Here is a 7,383-nt window from a genome sequence, read left to right as displayed (position 1 = left end):
ATGACAATTGTTTTCACTGAAATTGATATAACACTACTTGTAACACTACTAGAAAAGGGAGCTTTGGACCCGGAACCTTTTGTGACGGTTTGAAAATCGTCGCAAAAATCATGTTTTTGCCACGACAAATGAAGTCGTCGTCCAATTAATTTTTTTGCGACAGAAAATCTAAGATCGTGGCAAAAAATAGAATTATATGCAACGGTTTGTTACCCATCAATTTTTTTTTTCTTTTTGCGATTGTTTTAATTTGTTTGCGACGCTTTTGTTCCTCTGTCGCAAAATGTTATATTTTTGCTCTCCCTCGCCCTCTCTCTTTTCCTGCTCTTCCCTATCCTTTCAGTATTCTCTTCTCAGATCAAAAAAGAAAAAAAAAGCCCTTTCGTCTTCTCACTCCGTCTCTTTCGCTCCCAGTCATCTCTCTGTGTCTGGCAGCCCTAACACCACCAGTGTGGGAAGAGTTCCAGGTAACGCTCCTCTCCTCTCCTCTTCTTTCCTCTGACACTCGCTCGCACAGACCCTAACAATCTCTCTCGCTCTCGCTTTCGCTCTCGCGTTACCCTCATGAACTGCTTGTAGCAGTAACGGCGGAGACTTCCCACTGGTTCTCCCTCCAGCATCAATGTATTTTTCTCCTCTGCTCTCCTTTGCTCCCCTAGCCGGTGTTGGTGGTTGAAATAATTTTTTTCCTTTTCTTTTTGGGTAAAAATTAAGGATCTCTTTAATTGAATAATTGAATGTGGTGTGTGGAAATATTGTGTGATGCATGCTTAACTGTTGGAAACTGGACTACTATTGCTTGGAAGCTTAGGATCACCATGGGATTTGCTCCTTCCTGTAATTTCCCCTTTTGGAATTGGAATTTGGAGCTACATTATAAAAACTCAAGCTTATAATTTTGGGGATTTCAAAGGAACCGAACAAGAAGGAGAAAAACCCTCTATCCCTTCTTTTTTTTTTTTCTCTCTCTCTCTCTCTCTCTCTCTCTCTCTCTCTCTTTAATATATACACAAATAGATTAATAGCATATTGGGTTTTCAATTCAGCCATCTTTGTCTCCCTATTACTATGTCACATTCAGATATAGTGCCCACCCATGCAATAAAATGGATTCTGTGTTCCTTAAATTTTCTTTCTGAATGCTGAATTTAGTTACAGAAGTCCTGTTTGTGCATTCTTACTGCTGGTACATAGAATTTGGAATATATCAGCAACTATCAACCTGAAGATAGTTCACAGCCAGATGTAGCAGTTCCTACTTTTGATATCTCTGTTTGTAAAATTCATCAAAAGCTGCTAAAAAATTTTAGGGCGTTTCTTCTTTTGACTAGAACTAGTTTCAATAAATATTTTATTTTGTTTTCTAAGTGTTTCAATTGGAATGAGTTCTTTGTAAGTTTATAGGAAATGTTTAAGTTTTAGAGTATATGTTGCGATCAATATTTGAACCTCAATCTCTTCATAAATTCAAAATGTAAACACACCAGAAAATGTGCTCACTAATGCTTCTCAAAGCATGGCCACTGTGAATTGTGGAATCCAAACCATTCTATATTCAACAACCTGATACTGCTGAAATCTCAAACTGGAAAATTCCAAAATAATTATGACCACATATTCAAACTTAACAGGGCTGACTTTGTGATTCTCTATCCCTAAATCACAATGTATTCTTAATTATCGAATCATAGAATCATATCTTAATATTCACATATTTTAAGATTTTTATATGATCTAACGATCACGATTGCATTAAAGTGGGAGGATAGAGAGATTCGGCACAGAGGATCTTTAACCTTGAGAGATACACAATGCATACCACATGAAAGAAAATTATTAAATGCACCTAAGCATCAGGTCACAATAATCACAAATTGAAATCTCGCATATTGTCTTTCCAAATATTAACACAAAAAGTAACAAATTTTACTGTATAAATCAATCACATTCAAATTAAAACTTAAAATAGGAAATGCCAATGACCACCACTTCTCCACATGAAGAGGTGAATTAACTCCAACCCCTACACAACAGAGCCCCAAGTTTGCACTACAACATTGTGTGTTTTTCAAGGTTTTTATGATTGGATTCTCCTTAGGACAACCCTTTTTATAGTTAGAGAGAAAACCCAAACTATATTTGTTTTTTTAATTTTTATTTTATTTTTATCGACCACAAACTATATTGGTTTGGTTTAGGTCCAATTCTATTTTCTTTTTTTGGGTGAATAAGTCGTAAAATAAAACAAGCAAACTATACAGATATACAAGGGGCATACCCTAGGCCCTAACAAGAGCTATACAAAATACAAACCCACAGAACAAAAACAACTGAACTAGCCAAACCACCCGGGCTACGAACCATATAATCCTGTTCATAACCCCCATCCAAAAAAAGAAGGGGGGCCATGAACAAGAACCAAAATAGACCCAAATTGCCATAACAGCCCTGTGAAGAAAACCACCCCTACACAGCCCGTAGGAGATAGCCAAATCTTACAACCAGATAAATAAACAAAACATAGACTGTCCAGTAATTAATACAAATACAATCCATAGGAAATTAAGACAACGACTATCCATAGGAGCATGTGATGCCCCAAAATTCATGACCAAAAAAAAAAAAAAATAGAGTACATAAAACAACTCAAACAGGATAGATAACCAAACATCTTAATATACACATATAAGTAAAGTTAAACCACCTTAGTTAATTCATTTGTGTTCCGCAATAGGATTACAAACACTGACTTACCAAAAGTCAAAGTAAAAAAAACTACTAGTCTAAGTCTTCAAGTGAACCACGGCTCCAACATTTCATCTTGGTTGCCTTCGGGATAACTTTCACCATCGTAAACTGCTTCCTCACCTGGCATGACAGCAGATATGTGTTGGAATTGGTGCAGAAAAGTGCTGCCTGGCCCACTGACAATCTCCAACACTTCAAGACAAATATAACTGATCAGGTCCCCTAGCTGAAATATAAGCCCAGCACCAAAATGAACTGCCCTCAATTCTAGCAGAGGCATCAATACAACCTGTGAAAACAAAAACAGAAAGAACAAAAAAGAACTGATGCAAGATTGAGGATATGCTAAATAACCTAAGGCAAACCTCACTCAAATATTTACTAACAATCTCAACACTCAATACCAAAGTCACTCTCAAAGAAACAGGTTATAGAACCATATCTAAACCAAGTCAAAAATATATCCTCACTTCACTAGGTTCTCACCAATGAATTCCCTACAACTGTGCCAGCAACTGACATAATCCTGCAAGAAGACAAAATTAGGAGCACTCTTATAAAATTTCACAACACTTAACCCACAAGCTCACTAAGACCAGCACTTGACTATATACTCACATCACACTCAACCCTCAATCCCTAAGAGGGGCCAGCAGGACAACCTGCATAACAAATTGTTAGGAAAATCATATAAGCTCACAGTTCACTCAACCCTGATTACGGAATCACACCACACTCAACTCACTGCTCTATTCAATCACTTCCAACACCGTAACAAGTATACCAGCAACCAGAAAAGAGAGAGGACCACCTGCAAAATCTGTTAGAGATACCCATTGAAACATTAAGGAGTATCACCCCTAAGGATAGATGAGGGCAGTCTCCAAGTAGCTAAAAACCATGAATCATTTGAATGTCATTTTAAATTCTTCAGAGACAACATTCTAAATCTAACCATATTAAAAATGTTCAAAACAAGAAATTCTTCAGGAATTTTCTCTTTGGTTAAAAATCTATTATTTCTCTCAAGCCAAATGAGGTAAACAGTGCAATTTAGAGCAATCCTGGAAATAATAGAGCCAAGAGAATTACCCTTAACAGATTTAGCAATATAAGACACCAGCCCTGTCCAATTTAACACAGGCCAAGCCACATTGATCTTAGTTTTAATATTCATCCACACTTTCTCAGAGAAGGGGCAGTTAAAAAACAAGTGGGAGTGGTCCCCAGTTTGGTAAAAGCATAATGAGCAAGTAGCAACAGGGGAAATACCAATTTACCAAACAATTTCAGCCTATCACCCATATTCAATCTATTCTGGATGGCCAACCAAGTAATAAAGCTAGCCTTAGGAACAGTCACATCACTCCAAACCAAATTAGACCACTCAACTTCCTCAAAAGAGACTCTCCATGCAGTCCAAGCAGATTTCATAGAGAACAGTCCATCAGTAGACAGAGTCCACACGAGCTTATCTTCCTATTTATTTTCTTATAGGTGGAGGAACAAAAAAAGTCAAATGTGGTGATTTTCTTGAATTTGAATTTGAAACTGAGTGCTGAAATTTCTTTAATTGGAATAACTAATGATTATCTTGATATGTTGATGAATTTCAGTCATGTCTTTGTTGACTTACCATTGACCACAAGGGGTTATATTTCTATAAACTGCACTTATTTAAATCTCTTTATTAAATTATTGTCATCAAATTCAAATATGTTGCCTAGCCATATTTACTTCTCCTGAATTTTATCAAACCATGATGTTTGACTTTTGAATAACTTCCAAAGCTGACTTGAGTTATTAGTTAGTTATGGGCATATCTGATGAAAAAGTATTTTTAAATATTATTGTTAATAACAATTGTGAAATTTTTATTTTTTATTGTTTCTTCTTTCCTGAAATAACAGTATTAAAAGGAATACCAAAATTTGTGAGAGACTAGAATACATATGTGCTTTAAATCTTAACTTCTTGACCTGAATATGTTTTCCTGATTTTTTTCCCATTACTGTAGCTCCTTGAGAAAGCTATTTTCAGATGCTAAGCTACTTCAGCCATTTGATCTATGTAGTGGTTTCACTATGTGGGACCATTGGTAAACTTTCTTGGAGTGTTGAGATGCCATTATACCCTTGTAGTGTACTGAATGTGCTTGTTCATCTTTAAGAACTTGTTTAACGTAAATGTTCTCCAGTTACGGTTACCTGCTCCCTTTTCTTCCTATGCAACAGTTTGATCGACAATTGTACTTTGTAGTTCTAATTTAAGCTCATTTGCTTGACTATCTTAGTCTCATTTATAGGGGCTGCTATGGTTTTCCATGGGTTTTAATACTTTATTGCAGGCTAGTAATGGAAATTTCAATTTTCCATTTCTTTCAGTGACAGGACAAAATATTATCTATTGGCATCCTTTGTTCTACACATAAAGCATAATGAGTCCAAGGATTCCGCTGTAAGCCCAAGAATTTTGCTGTCTGGTCCTGCTGGTGAACAAGACCATCTCCTTGTCCTAGAACATTTTACGATCACTCTTACTCAAAATTTACTACTACAATGTATAAAGTTCTTTGCAAACATTTTACAGGTTCTTCTGAGATATATCAGGAGAAGTTATCAAAGGCACTTGATCATCACTTCAGGGCTAAATTGCTTGTATTTTGTAGCCGCTTGTATCTATCTGTAAGTGGCACACCTTTCCAATTCAAATAAACTAATTGAAGTACTTCTGCTTCAATGTTTGACTTATTTATTTATTGTAGTTTCTACCTGCAATTTTTATTTATTTATTTATTTATTTTGTGATATGATTAGTGAAGATGGAGACTTGTGAACTAGTAAAATCAGTTATACTAATTTGTTGCAGTGTTCATTTACAATGGGGCCAAAGCAAATACTTGAGGTGGTGATGGCCCAGTTATGCCAAGATGTACGCCTTCTAGTTGTTCAATATATTCAGGGCATAGTCCCTTCAGTTGGAAAAGGGGATATGCTACACTCTTCAAATGCAGCTTTACGTGTTCCATTGTCCAAAAAAAACTAAGAATCGATGTTTCAAAAGTGGTATGTCTCTGCTTGTGCCGTCAACAAGGTTTTACTCTTATAGCAAGAAACTCTTACTTAGGTGGTGTTTTTTACTTAGAACTGCGATTTTGCACTCCTAAGTAAGAAACTTGTGAGAAATTCACTCCTGTCAAGGAAGAAACTTGCTTCCAACTGAGATAAAACCTCTCAAACATAGAAATTTGAAAGAAATAAAAGGAAAACAACTTAAATTATTCTAATACTTTCTATTTACATAATTTTAATATATACATAACTTGAACAAAGACGATTTGTAATTGACGTCAATCTCAAATATTTATCCATATTTTAGCACACATATTACAACTCAGTACACGCTCCCATAGGTCCCCCTGCCCCTGCCCCTTCGTGCAACTAAGGTTTAACTATCACTTCTGATTTTTAACTTTCCTGTACATTAGCCTGCTGACAGCCAGATATGGAACATACAGGTGACAGAGTAATATTTGTGGGTTTCAATTTTACCAGCTTATGTTCGACGGTTTCTGTCAGGTACAATTTACAAGACTTATTTTTCCCCTGATACCACATCTGTTATTGCAATTATATACTCATTCTTTTGTTCTCAAAAAACATTCATATGCCTAGATAGCAGGACTTCATTAGATGTTGTGGCTTTGATAGAGCCATCCAAATATAATGGGTGGTTCTCAAACATGTGAAGACTCAAATGTAGCATCGCAGGATTGAGTGCCATGCGACATATAACTTGTTGCCAATGCTGAAGGAAGACTACCTGATGCACAAGTTCTTTCCTTGATCCATGCCTCCAATCATTTTTGTTCATTCATCCAGCTTTGGTAACCCAACCAATGGAAAAGAATAGGAATAGTCAGCAGATTGGTGAACAAAAAAAAAAAAAAAAGAAATTGCTGAACCCCCACTGTGGAGAAATAAATTATGAAAAAAGGAACATGGATGAGTTCCAGATTAAGTCTTCCTTTGGGTCCATTTGGAAAAAGAGACATTAAGACCGTGAAATTGGATTTGAGCTTTCTAAATTCTGTTTCATTGGTTTTGATGCAAAAGACTAACTGCAGAGCAGGGTTTAAATAAAGAACCATTTCTGGGCAGCGGCAGCTTTTGTTTGAGTGTCAGGGAATTGAGGGCCCTGCCCAGGATTTTTTTTTTTGTGGGAAGAAACTGTTTCCTCCAAACCTTTTCCAGTGTTTTAAGGTGATAAATGCAACCTAATTTGTACCTTCTTGCATTCATCACTAATAAGCAATTGCTGCTTAAAGAAAGAAGCTTTATTTGGTCAATCTCTCTCAATTACCCAAGATCCATAAGACTGTTCTTTCAAAAAACGATATGTTCCCTATGATCCCAAAAGTTTTAGCTATTTGTTCACCACATGCCACAAGCTTTCGATATGTGCATCCACAAATACGTGTGTAATAATAGATGTTGAATTGCAGTTTGTATTGTTACTTGATTCCGACACTGACCTTACCATTTGCACTGCCATCGCAATTTGTTTTATCAACATGGTTCCTACAGATGGATTCAACCACTTGGATTTAAGCAGAAAAAGTGGATACAAATTGCA

General features: G+C 36.2%; 1 long non-coding RNA gene across 7 annotated transcripts; it reads left to right on the top strand.

Annotated features, from left to right (window-relative positions):
* The first annotated feature begins 275 nt into the window (after positions 1–275).
* On the top strand, positions 276–7,093 carry LOC114265825 (uncharacterized). 7 transcript variants are annotated; one of them, XR_014364416.1, is made up of 6 exons: positions 276–467; positions 583–624; positions 5,133–5,239; positions 5,338–5,432; positions 5,617–5,813; positions 6,266–7,093. It is a non-coding gene; the product is annotated as an uncharacterized LOC114265825 (long non-coding RNA). The 7 variants fall into 7 exon arrangements; XR_014364419.1 differs by having other exon boundaries at positions 348–467; positions 580–624; XR_014364415.1 differs by lacking the exon at positions 583–624 and having other exon boundaries at positions 280–467.
* Positions 7,094–7,383: the final 290 nt, after the last annotated feature.

The sequence above is a fragment of the Camellia sinensis genome, chromosome 3 (assembly GCF_055761805.1).
Source record: "Camellia sinensis isolate YWXY chromosome 3, ASM5576180v1, whole genome shotgun sequence".
Taxonomy (NCBI): Eukaryota; Viridiplantae; Streptophyta; class Magnoliopsida; order Ericales; family Theaceae; genus Camellia; species Camellia sinensis.
The sequence above is the reverse complement of the archived record's forward strand: the minus strand, read 5'-3'. Positions and strand labels throughout refer to the sequence as shown.